The sequence below is a fragment of the Chenopodium album genome, chromosome 5, assembly GCF_948465745.1.
Source record: "Chenopodium album chromosome 5, dcCheAlbu1.1, whole genome shotgun sequence".
NCBI lineage: Eukaryota > Viridiplantae > Streptophyta > Magnoliopsida > Caryophyllales > Amaranthaceae > Chenopodium > Chenopodium album.
In genome coordinates, this window is record NC_137838.1 from 24,247,204 (window position 1) to 24,273,896 (window position 26,693).

Here is a 26,693-nt window from a genome sequence, read left to right on the forward strand (position 1 = left end):
GACTTAGATACACCTAGCCATATTCGAAGTTGCCTTCGCCCTAGACGTGAAAGGTTTAATTTATGAGGGTTTGGTCCCAAATCTCTCTTTCAATTATTTAATTTAACCGTTTTGTTTATTATTTTCCTTGAAGTTACTAACGCGTGTATTTTGTTATTAGAAAGAGGTACGAGGCATCCAAGTAAGTACTTTAATGGTTTAATTGATATTATGATATAGAAATCATGCTTAGATTGTTATTTTGATTCCTACTATCATGTTAGGATGTTTTCCTTAATTTGATGTTTAGGGTGACAACAATAAATTCCTAGTATCATGTCTAGGGTAACTTTAATACCAAGTATGATTAAAAGTATGATGCTTCCTACGTTCTTCCTAATATTTATGATTGTTAGTATCATGTTAGGGTTAAAGTTTGATCTTTATTGTTTAGTGACATGCTAGGATTTGTTATTAATCTTGTTAGTATCATGCCTAGGATCTTGCTATTATTTTAATTATTTTAATTATTATTTTGATTATGATTATTTTGATTATTGATTATGATTATGTTGCTTGATGATATTTATTGTTATTGCATGATCACGCCTTTTATGCATGTTTAAAGGGAATTGGTATTTGTAATCATGCTTGATAATGATGAGTGGCATTTATGCCACTCTTTTATCCTTTTTCTCTAAGGATTCTCCCCTCATTTGCACTTGTTTGGCCCTTTTTCTTAGCATTTTTACTTAGTTTTGCTTCCTCTTTTCTTTCTCCTTTATCTTCCCTTTTCTTAGTCTTCTCTCTTTGTTTTTATTGTGATTTTCATGCTTATGCTTTGTAGGAACCATCGGGATTTTCAAGAGGAGGAAGCTAAGCTCAAGGGAAGCTGGAGGAAGTATGATTCAGAAGAGGTTCGACCGAACCTTCTGAAGGTGTGGCTGAACCTGCTCAGTGGTTCGGCCGAACGTCGAGGCAGGGACAAGATGCAATTTGGCGATTTTGCAGGAGTGGTCGAACCACTGAAGTTCGACCAGACCAGGATCAGGGAGGTTCGACCGAACCTACCCAGGTTTCGGCCGAACCTACCTTGTGGTCTGGCCGAACCTTCCCACTGTTCGGTCGGACCATTTCTTTTATTCCAGCTGCTTTGTACGATTTATTTTAGGCGGTTATTTAGAACGTTTTTATGTAATGGTATTGGATTATCTCATTATCCTAGTCAATTAACCCTAATCTTAGAGAGAGCTAGTGTAGTATTGCTCAAGTTATCTCATTGTATGCAACTTTGGTTGAAGCTTTCCCTTCAATCAATCAATCAAGAAACTTGCAAGTTTTCATCTTTCTTCAATCCTTTCTTTAGTAATCTCTTCTCCTTTCCTTTAATATTATTTATTTGTTTTATTGTTACTTATTTTTGTCTATCTTATTAGTTTATCTAGTTATTATTGATTTCATATATTTCAATCATGTTTTGTTTTGAGTTTCTTGTGTTTATTTCTAGTTTTGATATTATGTTTAATCTCCCTTCTCTAGGCTAAACTCTTAGCTAGGGGAAGGGGGTGGAAGATATGTATTGAATGATGGATGAATGATGATAGTTGGATTGATTACATGCCTTAAATTGATGAAAGACATGATTTTTAATGGCTTGAGATTATTGTTGCACTTTATTTGATTGCCTCCTAGTTTAAATGCATGAAAATGATTTGAACTAGATTAAGATCACCTCTATTTTAATGATTGCATGAGAATGAGTTGTTAAAATGGAGTTTCATGTATTGTGCTTCTTTATTCTCTTGATTTGCTTGTGTCTAATAGGATGCATGAGAATGATCCTAATTAGCATAGACTTCTTTTATTGATTTTCCTAGACTATTGCATGAGAATGAATTGTTTAGGTAGAATCTTGTGTTCTTTGGCATGTTCATCATGATAACTATCATTGTTCCCCTCTTCCTAATGCATGTTTGAAACCCCCGAATCCCTAGCGTCATTTTCTATTGATTTTAATCATCATTTTCTTGCTTACTTGTAGTTTTAGTGTTCTACTCAACAAAACCAACAAAACAATTCCCTTTTCACTCTTGCATTAGTGATATTTGATGTTGAATTAGCGTGCTTCCCTAGTGATTCGACCCTTTACTTGCCACTAACTAGTTTAGTGTAGGTTTAGGATTTATAAATGATTAATTTGGTTAGGGTGGTAGCTTAACGACCTATCAAATCCCGATCAAATTTTGGCGCCGTTGCCGGGGAAGCGGCTTGTTTAGCGAATATTTTTGCTTTTGTTAGAGTCATTTTGCTTTCTTTTCTTTTTGTTGTTTTTTTTGTTTTATCATCCTTGTCATTGCTAATTGTTTGCTTAGCTTTGGTAAATGCTTTGGAGGTCTCAAGGAGCACCCTCACATCAAATTAACCACGAAATCAACCGAACCTTGAGACAAGTCCGTAGGCTTTATCAAGACGAGGGAAGAGGTTTTGGTGATATAGTTGATAGTGAGAGTGATACTTACTCTTCAAGTTCACCACGCGAATCAATGGCGGGACAAGAGAATGATGTCTTGTTTCGTGAGTTCGGAAATCCGGAGGATTATGAGCTCACGGGAGGGATTTTGCTACCCGTCACGAAAACCAACTTCTCAATCCATCCACAATATACTCGAATGGTCCAATCGGAGCAATTTTCCGGAAGTGCAAGTGAGGACCCTATTGAACATTTGGACTGATTCCTTGAATTGTGCGCAATGATGCAAACCAATGAAGTGAGTCAAGACTACATTCGTATGCAACTTTTCCGGCAATCTCTCACTGGACGAGCAAAGAAATGGCTAAAGCAAGTAAAGCCTAACTCTCTCACAACATGGAGGGAGGTTGTAAAGGCGTTCTTGAAGCGCTTTATCTCCAAAGAGAAGACCGCCGAAATGAGAAGGAAAATTGCATCATTTGAGCAAGAGGCCGATGAAAGTCTTGGTGAAGCATGGAAGAGATTCAAAGAGTTGGTGCAAGCATGTACCCACCATGAGTACAATCAAGGGTTGCTCATGCGGTTTTTCTACGACAGATTGGAGCCCATGTCAAGAGCCAATTTGGATGCGGGGGCGGGTGGTCAATTAATCAAGATCCCTCAAAATCAAGTTGAAGCCACAATAGAAGAGGTAGAAAAGAATTACTCTTGGGGGGGCCGAAGAAGAAACGCTCCAAAGAGAGGTGGTATTTACGAATTGGAGAAAGTTGATCAATTACAACATCAAATTGATCAACTAACAAAAGGGCTTTCCAAATTGAACACGAGTGTGAATGCAAGTTCAAGTGGTGGAGCAAGCTCTTCTCAAGTTAACTCTTTCTCTTGTCAAAATTGTGGAGGAACGAACCATGATACATCTTATTGTGGATGTTTAAGCCTCGATTATGTAGCGGTATACAACACAAGGCAAGAGGGATTTAGAGGAAGCGGCGGTGGAGTAGCTTGGAGACAACCACCACCCGGGTTTGTACTTCAACCTCAACAATGGAACCAACAAGCTCAACCTTCCTATAACTCCAATCCTCAATATCAAAATCCACCTCCATCTCAACCCCAAAACCCATGAGGAAGCTATTCAAGGAACAACCAATACAACAATCAAACCCAAGCACCTCAAAGAAACCATTAAGAACAAGCACCTCAAGCGGAGCTAACTTAAACTTAACTCCTCCAAGCCATGCATGCGCAAATGAAATCTTTTTGGCAACAAATGCAAGAGATAAGAGCCCACAACAAGATGGTTGATTCACAACTAGCTCAATTGGTCGAGAGAACTCCTTTCAATTCACCATCCACTCTACCCGGACAACCACAACCTAACCCATCTCACAATCCAAAACCCGATACATGCAAGGCGATCACATTGAGGTCGGGAACTTCCTATGAAGGACCAAATGAAGGGGATAGTGAGGAAAAGAAGGGAGGAGAGGAGAGTGTGAATGAAAACAAGGGAGGTGAGAAAGAAAAAGGTGATGATATAGAAAGAGGTTCGGAAAAGAAGAAGATAGACAATGAGAAGACAACTTCAATTCCCAGTGAGGCTAGGAATCTTGATGGACCGGTTCCTTTTCCCGGTCGGCTTGCGGAAAGGAAGTTGAATGACAAGTTCACAAAATTTCTTATTGTCATGAAGAATTTGCATATCAGCCTCCCTTTTCTTGAAGTTGTGATACAAATGCCATCTTATTCCAAGTTCCTCAAAGATATTCTCACCAACAAGAGGAAGCTCAATGATGAGCTTATCACCCTTCCACATCAAGTGAGTGCTCTTGTCCAACATAAGATGCCCAAGAAGGAAAAAGACCGGGAAGTTTCACTTTGCCGGTGAAAATTGGGAACATGGAAGCTAGGGGTGCCTTAGCCGATCTTGGAGCAAGTGTTAGTTTAATCCCTCTATCCATTGCTCAAAAACTCAATATTGAGATGATCCCTACAAGGAAGACAATTCAATTGGCCGATCGATCGGTGAAATTACCTTGTGGAGAGCTTGAGGATGTTCCAATTCAAGTGGGACACATCTACGTGCCTTGTGACTTTGTAGTGATGGATATGGAGGAAGATGTTAACACTTCTTTGATTTTGGGACGTGAAGCTCTTAAAACTTTAGGGGCGGTCATCAATTGCAAGAACAACACCATCACTTGTGAAGTGGCCGATGAAAAAATTGTCATTGAATTTTCGAAGTTGCTCAAGACCCCCATGGTTGAAAAATGCTATAGAGTTGATGTTGTGAATGAGGAGCTAGATCGCTTGGGGAGGGTCGTGATGAGGCCTTAAGATCCAATGATTGAAGCCCTTACATGCAAAGAAGTGTTCCACTCTCAAGAGGCTAAAGAATTTGTCATGGCAATGGAGGAATCCTCAAAGGAGGAAGTTGAACAACAAGTTGAGACCGAGCTTGAGTCCAAGGAGGAAAAATTGGAGGAGAGTTCTAAGCCTCCTCCCAAGGTAGAACTCAAACCCCTTCCCCCTTCTTTGAAATATGCTTTTCTTGATAAGGAGGGAAAATACCCTATTATTGTCAATGCTACTCTAGATGGTCTTAATTTGGAAAAACTTCTTGATGTTTTAAGGAAATATAGGGATGTGATAGGGTATAGCATTGATGATATTAAAGGTATTAGCCCTTCTTTATGCATGCATCGTATTCATCTTGAAGATGATCATTCCACCTCCATTGAACCTCAAAGAAGGTTGAACCCCCACCTTCAAGAGGTCGTGAAGAAAGAAATTTTGAAACTACGTGAGGCGGGCATCAGCTATGCTATCTCCGATAGCAAATGGGTTAGCCCGGTTCATGTGGTTCCAAAGAAGGGTGGAATGACCATAATCAAGGATGAAAAGGGAGAGGAAATCTCCACCTGGACGATGACCGGGTGGAGAATGTGCATTGATTATAGGAGATTGAACAAAAACACCAAGAAAGATCATTTTCCTCTCCCTTTCATGGACCAAATGCTTGAAAGGCTTTCTAACCATGCTTTCTTTTGTTTCTTGGATGGGTATTCCGGATTTTTCCAAATCCCTATCCATCCAAGTGATCAAGAGAAAACAACTTTCACATGTCCATATGGGACATTTGCATACCGAAGAATGCCATTCGGATTATGCAATGCTCCCTCTACTTTTCAAAGATGCATGACTTCCATTTTCTCTGAGATGCTTGAAAAAGAAATTGAGGTTTTCATGGATGATTTTAGTGTTGGTGGCTCATCTTTTGACACTTGTCTTTTTAACCTTGGAAAAGTTTTGAAAAGGTGTCAAGAGACAAGTTTGGTTTTAAATTGGGAAAAGTGCCATTTTATGGTTGAGGAGGGCATTGTCCTTGGCCATAAGGTTTCAAAAATTTGCATTGAACTAGATCTGGCCAAGGTTTCGGTGATTGAAAAGTTTCCCCCTCCTACTTCCATCACGGGGGTACGAGCTTTTCTTGGGCATGCCGGTTTTTACCGGAGGTTTATCAAAGATTTTTCTTCAATCGCCAAACCCTTGACCAAACTTCTCAAAAAAGAGGTTGTTTTTGACTTTAATGAGGCTTGCCTTGAGGCGTTTCGTAAGCTCAAGGAAGCTCTCATTTCTTCTCCCGTTGTGCAAGCTCCGGATTGGAGCTTGCCTTTTGAGCTAATGTGCGATGCTAGTGACTTTGCAGTAGGTGCCGTTCTTGGTCAAAAGAAACAAGGAAAATCATGTGTCATCTACTACGCAAGTCGGACTCTAGATGAGGCTCAAAGGAATTACACAACAACGGAGAAAGAGATGTTAGCGGTAGTGTTTGCATTCGATAAGTTTCGGTCCTATCTCATATGCTCAAAAGTTATCGTGTACACGGATCACATCGCGGTGCGGTATCTCATGACCAAGAAAGAAGCAAAGCCTCGCTTGATCCGTTGGGTTCTCTCTCTCCAAGACTTTCACATGGAAATGAGGGACAAGAAGGGAGCGGAGAACTATGTAGCGGATCATTTGTCTAGGCTACCATTTGAGAACAAGGAGGATGTACCGATTAATGATGAGATAGGATTCGAGGCTCTCATGGATCTGGTGTCAACTTCTACGCCTTGGTACGCGGATATAGCTAACTATCTTGCGTGTGGAGTCGTTCCCCCGGAGTACTCTTCTCAACAGAAGAAGAAGTTTTTCAAGGAGATAAGAAGATACTTTTGGAATGACCCATACCTATTCAAGCAATGTGGAGATGGCCTTTATTGGAAGCGCGTTCCAGATCATGAAATTCAAGGTGTTCTTGAGCATTGCCACTCACTACCATGTGGAGGACATGGTGGTGTTGACAAAACAGTGGAAAAATCTCTCAATCCTTATTGTGGTGGCCGACAATGCATAAAGACGCCCACCAATTCGTTGCGCAATGTGATAGATGTCAAAGGAGCGGAGGCATTACCAAGAGGGACAAAACGCCCCAACAAAGTATTCTAGAAGTGGAACCCTTTGATGTTTGGGGGGTAGATTTCATGGGACCTTTCGTTTCTTCTTGTGGGAATCTATATATCTTGGTAGCGGTCGATTATGTGACAAAATTGATGGAAGCCATACCCTCACCTACCAATGATCACAAGGTTGTGCTTAAGCTCCTAAAGAAGATCATCTTTCCTAGGTTTGGAGTTCCGAGGGTGCTAATTAGTGATGGAGGCTCCCATTTCGCCAAAAAGCAATTTGAAGCTCTTTTCAAGAGATATGGCGTTCATCACAAGGTTGGGCTACCTTACCACCCTCAAACTCAAGGACAAGTGGAGGTCTCGAATCGTGAAATAAAAAATCTTCTTGAAAGGATGGTGAACAAATCAAGGAAAGATTGGTCTCTCAAACTTGATGACACGCTATGGGCTCTTAGGACTGCGTATAAGACTCCAATCGGCACAACCCCTTATAGGTTGGTCTATGGCAAGGCTTGTCACTTGCATGTTGAATTGGAATACAAGGCTTGGTGGGCTATCAAGGAGCTTAATATGGATTTGTTTTTGGCCGGTGAGAAGAGATTGTTGAAGCTCAATGAACTTGAAGAGCTTAGGGATGATGCTTATGAGAGCTCAAGAATGTATAAGGAGAAGACTAAGAAATGGCATGACCAACATATTCGAAACAAGAGCTTTAAGGTTGGAGATAAGGTCTTGCTCTTCAACTTAAGGCTTTGCTTTTTTTCCGGGTAAACTCAAGTCTAAGTGGTCGGGGCCTTTTGTGGTATCGAAGACTACTCCTTATGCTTCTTTTAAGTTAGATGCAGATGGGAACAAGTTCATGGTCAATGGTTCTCGTTTGAAGCATTACTTTTGCAAAGAAGAAGTTGGTGTGATCGAGTGTCTAAGGCTTGACCCTTTGGGTCCTAAGCCACCCTCTTGAATGAATTTTCCTCATGGTCAAGCTAATGACCTTATAAAGAAGCGCTTTCGGGAGGCAACCCGAGTTTCTAACCCTTTTCTACTTTAGTGTATGATCATAGTGGGGTTCAAGCTAGGTGTAATGCTTGAAATATTCCCTACAGACATGCTAGGTGTTTAGGGTAAAAATACCCCATGTACGTGGACCAATCCCGTAGCTGTGGCCATATCAAAGGGTGACACGTGTCACTATGGGAAGATGACGCGTGTCCAAGGCATAAAAAGCCCTTAAAAGCAGCATTAAAAAAGCCATATTACATCATGGCCCAAATCCCGAGAGATCTTCATGAAAGACGCAAAACGACGCCCCTATATTACACGTGGCATCGCATCACGTCACGGAATTTTAGGGTACAAACTCTAAAGGGGCACAAACTCCCACCCCTATAAATACCCCAATCATTTATGATGGGGGGGATCACGACATTACAAGAAAAGAGCATTAAATAGCTCCAACTTCTCTCTACTTTCTCTCTCTAGCCTTTTCCGTTTTAGATCTCTAACTTGATCGTCGGAGGCGAATATTCCGATAAAGGAATATTCGTTCATTTTGCAGGTGTCCGAGTCTCATTGCCTGGAGAGCGCGACCAGTATCCGAGGAATTCCAAAAAACACCCGAAACATTTGGCGCCGTCTGTGGGTGATGAGTGGCATTTATGCCACGATTAAGGTTCATTTTGATGGTCATTTTCCCACATTTGCGGCTTGTTTGCATCCTTTTCTTTGCACTTAGTTCCCTTTCCCTTTATGCATCTTCTTTCCTAGATTTTGCCCCTTTTTCCTACTCTTTACTTTGATTTCCATGCTTATGCTTTGTAGGATCCATCGGGGTTTTCAAGAGGAGGAAGCTAAGCTCAAGGAAAGCTGAAGGAAGCAAGATTCAGAAGAGGTTCGGCCGAACCTCTTGATGGTGTGGCCGAACTAGGGTGTGGCCGTACTTGCTCAGTGGTCCGGCCGAACGACGAGGCAGAGTTAAGAAGCAATTTGGAAATTTTGCAGGAGTGGTTGAACCTCAGAAGTTCGACCAGACCAGGATCAGGGAGGTTCGACCGAACCTACCCTGTAGTCCGGCCGAATCTTCCCAGTGTTCGGTCGGACCACTCCTCTATTTCAGCTGGCTCTGTACGGCCTATATAAGTCCCATTTTAGAACGTTTTGATGTAATTAGATTAACTTAGTTTTAATTTTTCTGCACATTTTTAGCTTAATCTAGAGAGAGAAACACTATTAGTCTTCATTTTGGTAGAGAGAGAAAGTGTGGCTTTCTTCATTGATGAACTTGGATTTTGAAGAAGGAGTTTGTTGAATCCTTTGTAGACCTTCATCTTCAATTAATGAGCAATCTCTTACTCTTTCTCTTTACCTTTGTTTTTTATTTTGTTTATTTACTTTTATTTTCCTTCTTTGCTTATTGATCATGTTGATGCTTATTGATTTGATGATTGATATTGTTCTCAACATGATTTGTGAGTAGTCTCTTAGCCAAGGGTGTGGGGATGGTGTAGTTGCTAATTGTTCATGCTTATAATATTAAGATTAAGTGAATTGTGATTAAAAATCTTTGTGTGCTTGATATTCTTTGATCTTCTTGCAAGTGCACATTGTTAGTTGATTAAAGGTGAATCTTTGCTAACAAGGAACGGAAGTTGACTTAGTTAAGGTTCATTACTATCGATTGTTCTTTGATTGCACCTCCCAATATATGGTTCTAGTGTGGAAACATAGAGGCTATGTTAGGAGAAACCGATTAACCCCGGAAGGCGGTTAGATTGAACCTTATATCGATATTCATGTATGTTTAGTTCACTATTGATTTGCTTTGATGTTATTGCATGATCAAGCAGCATCTACATCTACCCATCTCCCTTGGTGTTTAGTTATATTGATTTTAACTCGTTTTATCTTTAGTTTAATCTCTTAGTCATTCCTATCCTTTTGTTCCGAGATAGCTTAAAGTTTAGTGATGAATGTGGTGTTTACGTGCTTCTCCCTGTGGTTCGACCCCTTTTCTTGCCATATACTTGTATTAGGATAATTCGAGTGTTATAAATTGTATTTGATTTAGGTGTAGTTGTCTAACGAAGCGATTATTCCTCTATCAGTGGGGATACTCCTCCGTTATGGCAATAGATGGTCAGACACCTAATACCGGCCCTTGTCCAGGCGAGGACGGTCATGTAGAGGACATAGTCCCTACAATTCTCACCAGTGATCCATTGACCGCCTCATTTCATGAGGCTGATGACCCTCCTCTTACCGCCGCTTCTTTGTAGGCCACGCTCAACAAACTTTGGAAGGAGTTTGAGAGCAACCGAGCTTCTACCTCTAGGCAGCCGCCTAGGAAGGAGGGAGAAAGATCTTCAAAGAAAGCTCAAAACAAAGCAACCAATGCAACAGATGCTGGGAACACCCCATTTCGCCGGCCGAATGGAAGGTCTCCGAGTTACCACAGACGAATTTATCTAGTCTGTTGGCAAAAACCCAGTCGGCTGGGGGAAGGGATAGACAGCCTCAAAGAGAGGAGACAGAGCCTTCTCACGATGGAAGGACTCAAGAGACTACCTTCGGCATAAGAAACGGGAACGAGCCGCGTACTTAGACACGGCTTCAATTCCCATAATGCCGGATGAATTTTCCAACCACTCCCTTTCCCAGCATAGCAACTCGGCCATCTCTAGTAGGAGTGAATCTGTGCGTACACAAACCCCTATTCCAGTGCAATCTCTTCAGTATCAACCCCCTTAGGGTTTCAACGACATTTTGCAGCCGAGCCCCCAGGTCTTCGGACAATATGGGCCTTTCGGTCAGACGTTCGACGAGACTCCCTATTTGGCCGGGCAGCCTGTGCAACCTCATCCAATTGATTGGCAGATGCGCTTGCTGACTCTTGGAGATAAGCTGCCTCCATTTTCGCAAGAAATTTTAACTGCTCCTCAGTCGCCGAAGGTGAAAAGTGTACTCGTGGGAGCCTATGATGGTACGGGCAACCCCGAGGAACATATCACTTTGTACAGAAACCTGATGTACTTACAAAGCATAGATGACGCTACCTGGTGCAAATGCTTCCCAGCCACTTTAAAGGGTGTGGCGCAGGATTGGTTTAATAGCCTTCTGGCCGGGTGTATCAATTGCTTTACTACTCTCAGTTTGCTGTTCGTGGGAAATTTCTCTTACAACATCCCACCTCAAAAGACAAGTCTTAATTTGGCAACAATTGTCTAAGGAAAAAATGAGGGCCTACAGTCGTACGTCCAGAGATTTAACCAAGAAAAAGCCTAAATTCATAATCTTCCGGATGAAATGGCTTACTCTGAATTTCTCTGGGGATTAAGGCATAATGGTTTTAATTTTGACCTGGTAAGTAAAAAGATTCGGACATACGCAGGTGTTTTGTGGGAAGCCGAAGCTTATATTGAGGTAGCAGACTTTTTTTTTCTCTTACAAAAGCAGAGGCACCGGCCAATAGATTTGAGAAGAAAAAATCTACTCAGCAAGACTTGGCTAGAAAAAAGAAAGATGGAAACAAAAGGAAAGAAGTCTGGGTGGCCAACGGCCAGCAGCCGCAGTCAAAGAAAGTCAAGACGTACGAGCCCTAGTATGAGTTCAACAAGGATTGTTACTCTATATTGATGGAAATCAAAGATAAGTTTGAATTTGAAAAGCCCCAGCCATTAAGAGGCTCGGCTCAGTACAAGAACAAAAACAAGTACTCTCATTACCACAAGGATGTGGGGCATGACACAAACGATTGCATTAATTTGAAGAGATTGTTGGACAAGCTAGCCGAGAAGGGCATGCTGAATTCTTATGTGACGAAGTCCAAGTTCACATATACACGGAAATACAACACGTTCGAGAAGAAGAAGAAAAATTATGAAGAAGATGATGGGAACGGTACCGATTCGGGCTTTGTGGCCGTGATATCGAGGGGATTTGCCTTAGGCGGCCCAACCACGAAGGGAATTAAGCAGAACGCCAGGAATTTGGGAAAGGTGATGCAGGCGGACGCGGTGAAGGCTAAACCTTTCCCCGAAGTGACCATGTCTGAAGCTGACCGGGGGGAGGTCAAAGCCCTGCACAATGACCCTATGGTGTTCATTATGAAGATAACCAATTCAAAGGTGGGTTAAATACTAATAGATACGGGCATTTCATCCGATATCATCAGCCTGGCCGCCCTGAAGAATTTGAAGTTCCCAGAAGATGCTTTGAAAGACATCACTAACCCCTTGGTAGGATTTGGAGGAAACATCATTCACCCATTCGGACAGATAGACCTGCCAGTTCGATTCGGGAAAAAAGGAGAAGGGAGGGATATGGTTTTTCGATTCTTGGTGGTGAATGAATTGACTGGCTACAATGTCATACTCGGCCGTCCCACCCTAAATGCTGCAAAGGCTGTGATCGTCCCCCATTTAATGTTGTTGAAGTTTGAACGTTCATACGGGTTTGGTTCGATCCAAGGGAGCCAGAAAATGGTAAAAGAGTGCAACCAATTAGCTGTTAAGCCTACGATTCACGGACATGGAAACCGTCCGAGTTGAAGGGGGAAGAACCCCCACTCCAAGCATACCAGGTCGATCAAAAGCGAAAGCAGGTCATGACCGACCAAGCATATCAACTAATGACTGTCGGCTGGCCTGAAGAGCTGAGACTCCAACCGGCCGGCAATCATCAAGCTGTAGTGCTTGACCCCGATCAACCAGGTTGGACAGTCAGTGTCGGCACTAAAGCTATGGGTCTGCTTAGAGACGAGTTGGTTCAATTGTTGAGAGAATTCAAGGATGTTTTTGCGTTCGAAGTCAGTAAAATGCTAGGCATAAGCCATGACCTGGCCGTGCATAAGTTGGCTGTGAATGCAGTCGTTAAACCTGTCCGCAAGAAGAAAAGAAATCATGGAGAAGAGAGGAATCATGCGGCCGCAGATGAGGTGAAAAAGCTACTGGACACTGGTTTCATTCAGAAATGCTATTACCTTGATTAGGTGGCTAATGTAGTACTCGTAAAGAAGCCGAATGGACTTGGAGAATGTGCGTGCACTATACTGATTTAAACATGGAATGTCCTAAGGATAGTTTTCCCTTGCCTAAAATTGACCGTTTGATTAATTCTACGGCCGGGCAAGCCCTAATAAGCTTTATGGACACATACTTTAATTTCCATCAAATTCCTCTATGGGAAGAAGATCAAGAGAAGACCGTATTTGTGACTGAGCAGGGGCTGTATTGTTACAAGGTTATGCCGTTCGCCCTCAAGAATGCCCCTGCAACATTTCAGTGACTTGTCAACACGGTATTTAGAGATCATCTTGGCAGGAATATGGAGGCGTACATTGATGACATGATTGTCAAGTCAAAAGAGCCGGCCGACCATCTGAAGGATCTACGAGAAACATTTACTAAACTCAGGCGGCATAAGATGATGTTAAACCCGAAGAAATGTGTCTTTGGTGTTAAGTCCGGTAAATTTCTCGGATTTTTGATTGATCAACGTGGAATTAAGGCTAACCTTGGAAAAATTCAAGCTATCTAGGATATGAATTCTCCAAGAACGATTAAAGAAGTGCAAAGACTTACCGGCTGTTTGGCAGCACTCGGTCGGAGTCTGTCAAGATCAAGGGACAAATGCCGATACCGTTTTCATACCATAAAAAAGAAAGCTATGTTTGAATGGACAAAGGAGGCAGAGGAAGCATTAGTACAGTTAAAAAGTCATCTACATACATTGCCTCGGCTCGTCATTCAACTCAAGGATGAGAATTTGTACATCTATTTCGCTATCTCAGAGCATTCCTTAAGTGTCGTTCTGTTTGTTGAACGGGACAGCCACCAGATCCAAGTCTACTTTATCAGCCATATGCTACACAATGCTGAGCTTCGGTACCCCCCTTTTGAAAAGTTTGGTTTAGCGTTATACATGGCATCTAAAAAGCTGCTGCCGTATTTCCTGGCACATTCAATAGTTGTGTATGCTGATCAACCACTCAAGAAGTCGTTTGCAACTTTAGAAGCAAGTGGCCGCATGCTTAAATGGGATTTAGAACTGAGAGTCTTCGACATCACGTTCGAGCCCAAAAAAGCCATAAAGGGGTAGGCCTTTGCTGATTTCTTGGCTGAGATGACACGGCCGGATTTACAGCTGGTCGGAGACCAGATCTGGAAGGTGTATGTGGATGGTAGTGTAACAGCGACCGGATGTGGCACTAGAATTATTTGTCAATCTCCGGAGGGAGATAATTTTGAGTATGCGCTGAGATTTCAGTTTCAAGCCTCTAACAAAGAGGTCGAATATGAAGCCCTCCTTGCCGGCCTTAGAATGTGTAAGGCGGCAAGGGCAACAAAAGTGGATGTAAGCTCGGACTCCCTACTGGTAGTCGGCCAGGTGAATGGTGACTTTGAGGCAAGGGAGCCGACCATGATGAAATATTTGAAGATAGTCAAAGAGGAGGCCAAGGGCCTAGAGCAGTTTTCACTGCAACAAGTCCCTCGTTTGTCTAATCATCAGGCAGACGCCTTCTCCAAATTAGCATCCTCAGCATCATGTGATACTCCCAGATCGATGTTTTGGGAAGTATAAGAAAAGAGGAGTATTGATGTCGAGCCAATACAAATCATTGATAGAAGCTCTACTTGGATGGAAGAAATCATTTCCTACCTAAGGGATGGATTTCTCCTGGCCGATCCCAAGGAGAGTTGGCTGATGAAAAAGAGGGCGGCCTGGTTTGAAATGGTGGGGAGTTGTTTAAGAAAGCTTTTGTGAAGCCGTACCTAAAGTGTATAACCCTGAGAGGGGACATGATGTGCTGGACAACCTTCACCAGGGGCACTGCGGCTCCCATATTGGAGGACAAGCTGGCTGAAAAGGCCACCAATCTAGGGTACTACTGGCCGAGCTTGAAGTCAGACACCATGAAAATGGTGAATAAATGTGTAGATATCTAATTTTGGCCTCCTATCCTGACAGGAAGTGCAATGACGATAAATAAAACCATCTTTGTGTTGGAGTGAAGAATACTTATGGATAACTGGTTAAGCCACAAAACACAAAAGACTAGCCCAAATTAAAGAAAAAGCCAAAACAAAGGTCCAATTAACTAAACCCGATCATAATTAGGCTTAAGCCCGTTCTTAAACCCTAATAATGACGAATTTAGGAGCACCTGGGTTAAATTTTAGTGCTGCCGCAGAAAAAGCCGCGTGCATCTCAAACAGTCACGCTGGGCTGCCGCGTGCAACTAATTCACTTGCGCGCGACACCCAACGCAACCTCCAGAGTTGCGTTGCGGAAGATTTAGAATTATACGGTAAATATAAAATCAAATCTTACCATAAAGTCGAGTGCAAGACAATTAGTTGCGCTGCCCCTAGCAGTGTAACTTAATCACTTACGCTAAGATGCCGCGCGCAACTCATTCTGTTGCGTGCAACACCTGCTGCGGCAGAATGCTCGAAACCCTAAACCTAATCATTCCCTATAAATACGAGCTTAGACCGAGGCTTAAACAGACATAAATTAACCTAAAACTCTGGCAAAATACTTGTGAACTTGTGCAACCTTGCCCCTTCTCTTGTCCTAAACACTCACCCTTTTGATACTTTGTTACTACGGTGGAGGTTCCCCAACAAGAAGGAGTCCATAAGTGTTCTAAACAGAGATCTAGAAAAGAGAAGTGGTAAATTCCCGAGCACTTAGTTAAATCACATTTATTTTCTTATTTAAAAGGACTTTAATTAATTAATTAGTGTTGTTTGATCACCTTAAAAATAATTAATTAATCAATTCCACATAGTATCTTGCGTTAAACAAAGATTAGAATTGAATTAAATAATTGTTGGTTGATCACGTAAGCCAAGGCGAATCTTGTTTATTTTCTTGTCCTTTTCACGAAGTTGATTAAATAAGAATAACGACATTACGATGTAACTCCTACGTGAATTAAAGCTTGTAAATAAAATCAACTAACATAGTTTTAGGTATTGCGTTGCATATATTGTTTGGTGATGAAATTGTAAAAAAGGAAAAGCTAGTAGAGGCCGCACTAGGGCTAGGATAACGATTCCCCTCTAAAAGGAACGTTATTTTAGTACACTCGCTACCGAACTTATTTCTGGTTTATAGACTAATTTGAGCAAGGGTAAACTTATGATTCATGTTAATTATTCCATGAAATCCACATGGAAGAAAGGCATGAACGAGGTTTATGAGTTTTTCCTAAAACTCATTGGCGACTCCTACTTGTTTCTTACGAAAAAGCGTAATGATAGAATCAATTCTAATTCAAGGTCCCCCAAACAGTCAGGAATTCAAATTCTACTACAAGTGTAAAGTCCTAGGCTTTTAAGTGGCCAAGGGCATTTAAGGAGAGTACCCCTTACGATGGGATCACCCTCCTTACAGTGGTAACTCTGCTAGGGACTTAGAGGTTACATGATTAATTCGTAGTTATGGTCCAAGGTTTCCAACACTAGGTTGCCTATGGGTTGTAACGAGAATTAACTTGGATAATCTCTAGTTAGAGAGCGAGACTTGAACGCATAATATCTTCCTTTTGCACAAGAGTAAAAACCAAACAAGCAACATTGCATCATACATAAGCATAGCACACTTAAACCATTGGGGATTGGCTCATTGACTAGGGGTCGCCAACACTAGGCTTTTATCCCAAAATCAATAACAATCATCCTACCCATATCACCAACAAAATGTTGGGAGGGCGATGTCATGAGTTAACACGTTGAGTGATTAATTTATGCGTCGTTTCTTAAGATATGGTACCTTTGGATACCCAAGCCTTTTTTACCTTAGAACGGCATTGCCTGAATCTTGACTTATAGCATGCTTATGTGATTATGTGACTATATGCAACGTGTTAGGATAGTCTTCTTTCTTCTCTTTTTAGTTTGGTCTAGGTTCCCAATTACGAAGTTGTCTCTTCTTGATTTAGTGTCATATTTAAAGGATAGCATTAAAAAAAATATTTAAAAAAAATAGAATAAAAAAAACGCTTGAATTAAAAAAAATTCTACGAGCAGGTGGCGTGCGCAACTCAATGAGTTGCGCGACCCCTCCCAGCGCAAGTGATTCCGTTGTGCATGAGAGCAGCGCGCAACTAAGTCACTTGCGCACGCCCACTGGACGAGTCCATTTTGATTTCTCAAAAAACAAATTGACTCGTCTAAACAATATCTTCATTGAAGAATTGTTAAGGGCAATGTTATCCGTTTGTAAATATTTTGCGTCTTTTTCTTTTTTTTTTTTCCTTTTTAAACAAGCGTATCGATTTACTTATCCTTTCGTACTCCTTTAGGGTCAGTTTTCAAGCTTGGGAAAGAGGACCCCCGGGCACTCGCATTCTACGTTTACCACCCAAAGATCAACCCCTTTCAAACCACTTTTCTTCAACAACTAATCCTAGTCCAACAACAATGCCAACCATTGAAGAACTTCAACAAGAGATTCTTCGTTTGAGAGAAGAAAATGCTCAAGAGGCCGAGGAGAGAAGAATTAAGAAAATGGAAAAAATTGAAAAGAAAAATGCTAAAGCTTTATTCTTGTAAGAAAATATGGAAAAATTATCAATCAAAGAAAATTCGTTGGAGAAGCTAGTTCTTCGTTCTACAATGGGGAACAAGTACTTTGACGCAGAAAAGTTTGCTCCTCCAGGACTTGCTTTACCGGAAAAGTTCGTAGCTTCGGACTTGCCAATATTTAAGGTGACCAATAATCCACAAAATCATTATATGTGTTTTACTGGCACTATGGCACTAAAGGGAGTTGATCCTAAGCTTTATGATTTGACTTTCCCTTTATCCCTAGACCCAACCGCGAGAGAGTGGTATTATGGGGTAGATCCAAAATTCAAAGCAACATGGGAAGATGTAGTTTCGGCTTTCAATACCCAATATGAGAGTAACGTAGAGTTCAAGTCAACTTTACGTGAACTCGAGATGCTTAAGCAAGGCGACGATTAAGGTTTCCTTGCTTTCTATAGTAGAATGCGAGAAAGGCGGCCCACCTTGCCCAAAGGCCACCTGAACTCGAGTTAGTACAAAAATTCATTTACAACTTTCATGAAAAGTACAACAAACATCCACGTTACCTTGGTATAGACACTTTTCAAAGGGTCTATTCTGTGGCTACTAGGATTGAAGATGATCTTGCTAAAGAAAAAGCAAACAAACCTCATCATCATCATCAACCTAAAAATAACTACAAGAAGAGGAATGATAATGCATCATCCTTTATTGACGTATTTGCGACCTCCACGCAATACAATAACACAAATTGATATGATGATCCTAGAAAAAGATGGACAAAAGAAATAAATTTACTCCATTTCCTGTAAGCTATAAAGAATTTTTAGAAAAATTAAATGAAAAAGGCTTACTTGCGCCAACAGGGCCAACGCCACCCACTCCACCAGAAAGGAGCTGAGATTTCCTCAATGGAATGGTAATGCTTATTGTGCTTATCATAGAGGCGTTAGACATGATACTAAACGTTGCTATGTTTTAAATCACAAAATACAAGATTTAGTAGACGATGGGAGAAATCCCACGCCTAAACCCAACAATAATGCATCCCCATTAGGGGTGTTTCACATCGATGAGGACTATACGGGAAGTGATATGTTCAATCCTTTGGACTATATCACACCTATAGGAGAACCTCTATCCACAATACTCATAGGGGAAACTAATGAAGTATGTGGACTATAGGACGACGACTTTCAAGACTTATATGTCTCTAAGTATGCCGTCGTCCCACCTCCATCTTGTTTACAAAATAAAACAAATGGAGCGCTTGATTGGGATCATTTCTTGGGGAAATCGCAAGATTCATCAAATCTCTCTTTGGATGAACCATGGCATTAAGCACAAGTCATGAAACATCTTGAAATGGAGGCATATCCAAATCCTCTAGAAGAAAGTTGGTTTGTGAATCTTACAACTAACCCAAACGAGATAGATCATTTAACTCGTTCTGGGCGAGTCTACCAAGCACCACCACCAAATGGATCTTTGACCACACAAAATCAAACTCAAGGTCAAGCACAAAATACAATACCACCTCCACTTGAGGTGGAAGATCCATTGGTCAAACAACTTCGCCAATCCAAGGCGAATGTTAGCATTTGGGAACTCCTAAGTACTTCTAAAGAACATAGGAATTCTCTCATGAACGCTCTAACGACTTTGTCTATAAGCACAGACACAACCCCTCAGGATCTCGTTAGCTTGCTTACTAGCGAGAAATCCGACAAATCAATCATTTTCACTAATGATGATTTTCCTTCAAAAGACACTACCCACAACAATGCATTATACTTAACTGTGGGATGCAAGGGATACAATATCCCTCTAACTTTGGTAGACAATGGGTCAGCTGTAAACGTATGGCCATTACGAACGGAAAAATACTTAGGCCTAATTCCAGGAAAAGATTTTCAATCAACAACACAAAGCATTAGGGCGTATGACAATTCGAGAAGATCGGTGTGTGGAACTGTTAAGCTACCAATTACCACAAACCCAATTCAAAATATGGTTGAATTCCATGTTATGGACATAAAACTTACATTTAACCTTTTACTTGGACGTCCTTGGATACATGAGCTTGGTGCAATACCATCCTCACTTCATCAAATGATTAGGTTGAACTATCAAGGGCTTCCTATGACTATACATGCTTCTCCATTCAAAATAGCAATAAATGATTAATCACTCTTAGAAATAAACAATGATAATGATGAAGAGGACATGTGGGGATTCGCTGTAGAGCTAATCTTCACCATTGAAATAGAAGAAGACTTTGAAGAACCATTCAAGCTTGATCCATATTCCACTCGGATAGTAAACAACATCTTACTCAAGAGTGGTTACTTTCCTGGGATGCCTTTGGGAATAGGAATGAAGAAATCTATCTTACTTCCTATCCCAAAGAAAAGCTTCTCCTTTGGATTGGGATATAAACCAACCAAAGAAGAATTGGAGTCTCACGATGTAAAAAACAAAGCACGTAGAGACAATAATAAGAAAGGGATAATCACCTTATTCCCATCCTATTAACAAACCCTTAATGGGCAATTCATTAGGGAGGGAGAAAATTACCCATGCTACGACTTTCCAGAACCCTTAGTTCTAGAAGGAATCAAGAATCCTGGATTTGAAATATTTCATGATTGCTACTTCTTGGATGAAGATCTTAGTATCGTTAAATCAAAACACCCGATTCTAGGATGCTATGATGGGCAAGCATTTAACTTGCTATTTGGACTAGAGCAAAATCATGTCGCTATAATGACCAATCAAAACGCCATTCAAGATGAAGCCTTTGACCCAACCTCGTTGTTCACCCTTTCAAACGAAAATTTTGAGCATGGATGGAGGAAATCTTTCAAATGGACCAATCACAAAGGCGATAAGTCGAAAGTTGTCACAGGCGAAGGGAAGATGTTTGAAGAATCGGACGATGAATCTATTATAGACTCTAGGGAAGCTGAAAATCTAGGCCTTGTGGCCATTACCGAGTCTTTATTTTCTAGTTCTAAGGACGAAGATCCCAAAAAGGATTCTTCTCTTGATGTACTCTCTTTTGATTTTTTTAATATGAGCTCTATTTCCGAGTACATGCCTTCTCTTGAATCTTTCGAATGCTATAACAATCAATCTAATGAAGATGATAACATTAATAAATTGGTTGAACTAATGAATGAACGAGAACAAAAGAGCCCTATCGTTGAAGAAACTGAAATAGTTAATTAGGAATTAATGAAAATAAAAAAGAAGTCAAAATTGGCTTAACTCTAAATCCGGAAGAGCGATCGACGCTCAAAGAATTCGAAGACGTGTTTGCTTGGTCATACAAGGACATGCCTGGAATAGTTAGGGAAATTGCGGAACATACCATTCCCTTGCACCCTACCTCTAAACAAGTAAAACAAAAACTTCGACGAATGAAACCTGATGTCGTATTAAAAATAAAGGAAATTTTGAGTTTTACCACCAAAAATTTTAGAAAAAATGTTTTTTACCACCAAATCTTCTAAAAGTTTTATTATACCACCAAATAAAAAAATTAAAGTTATTTTTTACCACCTTTGTTAAACTCTGATGACTGAAAAAGCAAGTGGGTCCCACTTTTTTACCTTTCCCTCCATATTTATTGCCACCCACCCCGATTTCTCACTCCTATTCAATTGCCCTAACCACCCAATTCATTTCCCCTTTCTTTTCTCACCTTCCTCTCATTTACTTCTCTGAATTTTACTCCTCCTTCTGTTTAATCTCCATAAAAAAAAAATTCCTTTGAATTTTCATATCAACTGTTTGGGTAAAGGAAAACCTGGCACCATAGCAACCAAACAACTCAGCTTGAGGTCGTCATTTACAGCAAGGGTGGGGGGGCCTAAAGGTTGCTACTTTTTCGACTTTAGTGGACAAAGATTCGGGAATCTGACAAGCAAAGGTACTTTTCGCATCTTTACTGTACTTAGTGTGGGTAATTGATGTTTAATTTTGGATTTTTTAGGTTAAATTTGGGGAATAGTGGAAAATATCGTATACATACCCTAAGTTGTTGAATCTGTCTCATTTGAACATGTTATACTGCTGCTTTGTTGCTTAATTGATTAATTAAAAATTGTTGTTGGTATTTGGAATTGGATATGATTTGATAAGTTTATTGTGAATTGCTAATTTTTAAATTTAAATCAAGGATATGTCCTTGATTGCTGTGTGAAATTTGGACTGATTTGAGATATGGTGTTGCTTGTTTATTTGTTGTGTTACAGAATGGATAAAGTGCATATTAAATTCACATTGGGTGGTGGCTTTATACCTTCTTTAATTGGTAAAAAAAAAAGAAGAGATTACTGAGTTGGGATAGGGGATGGGTATACTGGACCAAAAATATTAGGGTGTCAAAGATTGATGTTGAGTTTATAAGGGAAGCTTCTGTTCATGGTTTTGTGTATGTAAATATTGTGCCCCCAATTCAGTTTAATTGCTGGTATAGACAAAAGTGGAGGACATTTTACAACCGGTAAAAGAGAGTTGGTGAATAGTGAGGAGATAAAAGGCTTGTTAGAAACAGTGAGTAAGGAGGGGGTTATTGAGGTGTTTGTGACAACTAGTCAACCTATCCAGGTCACTGCTGACACACCTTTTCAGATAATTGAGGGAAATGCATTGACTACAGAGGATAGGAAAAAACTCAAAAGAGACCCATATGTACCCAGATTCAATTCCAAGCCAAATAATTCCACCCCAAAACCAAAGAACCCTACTGAACAACCACTTAGGAGAAGCCCAAGGATATGTAGTAAAGGTAAGGGAAAGGCTGAGTTGAGTGATGCAACTCCAAATAAATTGAGTGCAAAAGAAAAGGGGGAAGGGGAAGCTTGCTGAGGAGCAGGGGGAAGAGAGATAGAGTAATAAAGTGAGCAGGGAGTTGTTTAAGGATGATGAAGGGGAGTTTAATTTATCAGATTTTTCTGATAGTGAACTTAGTGATCCTGACATAGACTGGAGTGAAGGGAAAGAAGATTTCTATGAAGATGTTGATGATGAGGAGTGGATAAGACAGAACACAGAGGTCCTAAATAGTGAAGTAAATGGGAGTTTGAATTTGAAGGAGGGTGTTAAGAGTAGGGAAATTGTGCCAAAAGGTGAAGTGATAAGGAATTTGAGAGAGCTTGAAGTGTCTCTCCAGCAGGAGGAGGAAGAGGATTCTGATGAGCTCAGAAGTGACAATGGTGATTCTGATGTGGATGAGGACTTAGGTCCATGGTTTAATGCTGAAACTGACTTCAGTAGGCCTATCCAGTTATTGAGAGGCCAGAGGTTCAGTAGTGTGTATGTGCTTAGGAAAGCATTAAGAGTCCATGCAATAGAAAATAGGTATGAATACTATTTTCTTCATAATGACACTAAGAGGTTGAGTATTTATTGTAAGAGGAGGTGTAACTGTGTGTACAACAAGAATAGATGTAGGCTACCTAAGTGTGTGTGTGGAAAGACTGTGAAGTGTCCCTTTAAGGTGTATGCTGCAAAATTGGTTAAGTTTGAAACTTGGCAGATTAAGACAGTCAAATTGAAGCATCTTAGTATGAGGACAAAGATGAATAAGAAAGTCACAACTGAGTTTTTAGCAGAAAGGTATTTGGAAGAGTTCAGGAGCAATCCAACATGGAAGATAAAACAAATTTAGGAAAGAGCTTTGACTGATCTTGGAATTAAGGTGAGTTACTTTCAGGCTTGGTTGGCTAGGTCTAGGGCCAAGCTCATCATTTTTGGTTCAGCAGCTCAGCAATATGCCATGGTTTGGGACTATGGGAAGGCCCTTGTTGTCCATAACCCTGGTACTAGATGTGTGGTGGTGGTTGATCAAGATAATGGACATGAACCCCCCCTTTTTTTAAGGATGTATGTATGTTTAGCTCCACAGAGAGATGAGTTTGTGGCTGGTTGCAGACCTATTATTGGGGTAGATGGCTGCCATCTAAGGGGTGCTTACCCTGGGCAGATATTGGTGGCTGTTGCAAAGGATGGGAATAACAATATCTTTCCCATACCATGGGCTACTGTTGAATGTGAGAGTAAAGAGACTTGGGGATGGTTTTTAGAGAGCTTGGCGAAGAACATAGGAGGTGAAGATGAAGGTGAAGGCTTGACATTTATGTCTGACAGGTAAAAAGTATGTTCTCTTCCATTTCCCATTCCTATTTAAGTTGTATTGTTCATTCAACATTTATGTACTAAATGCATATTGTTTTTGTAATGACAGGGCCTGTTAGAAACCTTTGAGAGTGTGGTCCCTAAAGCTGTGAGACCAAATACTGTGTTAGACACATTTGGTCTAACTTCAAACTTCAATTCCAAGGGTCTTTGTTCAAAGAATTATTTTGGAATGCTGCTAGGGCTTGCACTCAGGTAATACTTAATTATTCTGTATTACATTTTGTCTTCAATTTCTGTCTTAAATTCAGAATATGCATTCTGTCCTTCATTGTTAGTGTGTGTGTCCCCTTGTTTTTTTAATTTTATTGTTGTATGCATTTGGTCAGACTGATTTTGAAGTAGCTATGGAATCAATCAACTTTTTATCTGAAGAGGCATATGACTACCTAGCAAACATACCCACCCAAAATTGGTCCAGACATGCTTTCTCCCCTACTTGCAAATCCAACATGCTATTAAACAACTTGTGTGAAACTTTTAATTTTGTGATAAGGGATGCTAGGGATAAGCCAATTCTAACCCAAATGGAATGGCTTAGAAGATACATGATGAAAAGGACAAATGATAAGTGGCTAGCAGCCCAAGAGTGGGAAGGTTTGACTGTGCCTTTTGTAAAAAAAGTGTTTGATGGGTTGGAGAAATATGCTAGAACTTGTAAAGTCATTTCAGGTAGGGGTGACACCTATGAGGTGGAGTATAAAAATGATACATGTGTTGTGAATCTAGAAAATAGACCCTGCACATGTTACAGATGGGATCTGACTGGATTGCCATGTGTACATGGCTTTGCTGCTATGCTTGTCAATAGGGTTGACCCAGAGCATTATGTGCACCCTTACTACTACAAGGAGACATATTTGGCTGCTTATGAGACCCCTATCAAGCCAATGCCTGGGGCAAAGCACTGGGATAAAGTGCATATGAGAGAGCCTCTGCCACCTGCTTTTAAAGTTCAACCAGGAAGGCCCAAAGCTAAGAAGAGAAAGTTAGAAAAGGGTGAAGGGACTTCAGTTGGAAATGGAGAAGGTGAAAAGGCAAAAAGAAGGAATCAGTGCAAGAATTGTGGGGGTTTTGGTCATTATGCTAAAACTTGTTCCTTGGAACCTGCACCAGCACTAATTATGGTTGCACAATCAACACCCCTAGGAGGCAGACCATCATTAAACACTCCATGGATGAATGAACAAAGAAGAAAGAGTCAAATCTGAGCTGCCAAAATGGTATCTTCCTTATTTTAATGGTTTATATCAATACTGTAACTGTGTTGTATTTAACTTCACAGAATTGTGTATGTGCAGAGTGCTACATTAGGTGGTACTGCAGGACCCAACAGCATAGGAAACAAGAGGTTTCCTCAAGAATAGGCAAGGGCTTAAGCTATGGAACAAGCATCTGCTGCAGCATCTCAGCCATCCCATCCATCCTAGACACCTGTATGTGAAGAATCAGCTAGCCAACCATTAACAAGGAGGAAGAACAAGCTGCTGAACACAGCTGCCACCTCATCCTCTCAGCCAAATCCAACAAAGAAAGCAAACACATCAAAGTTACAAGTGTCAAGGTCCCTACATCAGCATCAGTTCATGCACAAGGATGATGAGTGGGATGCTCCCCATTATTAAGAATAAGCTTATGTAATTTCAACTACTAACAAAATTTCCTATGCTTTTGTGTATGAATTTGAACAAGTATTAAGTAGCTATGGATATTAAACCCCTCTTTTGTGACTCTGCCAAAGACAGATCTTATTTTTGTTAACTGTGGCAGGTTATGTCATATTATGTTAGTATTTTGGATGACTTGATAATTTATCAATTGCTGAAATGAGTATTTTACTTTTGTGTATTTTGCTCATTGTTGTTACTCAATTGATGTTAAGAACTTATTATGATATTTGCATCAAATTGAGAACCATTTCATTTCAACAGTAATAACATCCATACAACTCAATTACATTACAATCAATCAAGACAACCATATCAACTAATTGTAATTATGTGTTACTAAACTGTCAAACTAATAAAAACACCTAACACTAAACCACAACAACAAAGCACAGCAGCCACCACACACAGATTCAATGATGATGCATTCCTCCCTTGAACCTCTTTGCTCATCTTCTTCCTATCAGAACTAAGAGCCTTGCATTTAATCTTCAATTTGTCAATCTCATTTAACAAACATCTTCTCTCCCCAAAAACATCATCAACTTCTCTCTTCAAGTCAGTAACTTCACCCTTTAGCAATTTCTTATCAAAGAGCAAATTATTAATCACCTCTGTTTGCCAAGGAGTACCATCTGGTTGATCAATCAACTCAAATGCTTTTCAGCCCCTTGATTCAGTCACTAGATCATAGAATTTGCAGCTTCTGAATTTACGACCTGGGTTTTCCCTAGTCCAAGCAGTTAACTTTGCAAAAGGAACTCCACATTGACATTTCCTTTCTCTTAAAGGAGAATAACTCATAGAAGACATTGTGAGCTGCAAAATCACACTACACATTCAATTACATGTACAAAGTAATTGGAATCAGCAAATCCTACACCTAATTCCTAAAATCAATCAACAATTCAAAAACCCCCAATTTTTATTTCAACATGAACCCTAATTTTGTGCTACTCAAGCTTTGTTTAAATTAATTACTTATGTTAACAACTTATGAACAAATTATGGTTCAGCATAGCTTCATACATCAAATTAAATTTCGAACAAGAAAATTCGAACAACTTACCAAAATTAACTTCAATTCACACTTCTATCTTTCTATTACGTCTAGCTACAGATGTTTTTAGGGTTATTGCGCTAAATTAGTTGCAAATTGGAAGAAATTGAAAGATTTTAAGAAAAATTGGGAGATTTTTGAGAAAATTTGGGAAATTTGGTAGAATAGGAACAGAAAAGGAAGAAGATAGAGTTATATAGGTAGAAAATCGTGAATTTTTAGAGGAAAAATCAAAAACTAGCCGTTAATGTGGGACCCACTTGCTTTTTCAGTCATCAGAGTCTAACAAAGGTGGTAAAAAACAACTTTAATTTTTTTATTTGCTGG

The 26,693-nt window shown here is 40.3% G+C and overlaps 1 non-coding gene across 1 annotated transcript; it reads right to left on the bottom strand.

The window, feature by feature from the left end:
• Positions 1–2,903: 2,903 nt before the first annotated feature.
• LOC145633468 (small nucleolar RNA R71) lies at positions 2,904–3,011 on the bottom strand. Its single transcript, XR_014112792.1, has one exon. It is a non-coding gene; the product is annotated as a small nucleolar RNA R71 (small nucleolar RNA).
• Positions 3,012–26,693: the final 23,682 nt, after the last annotated feature.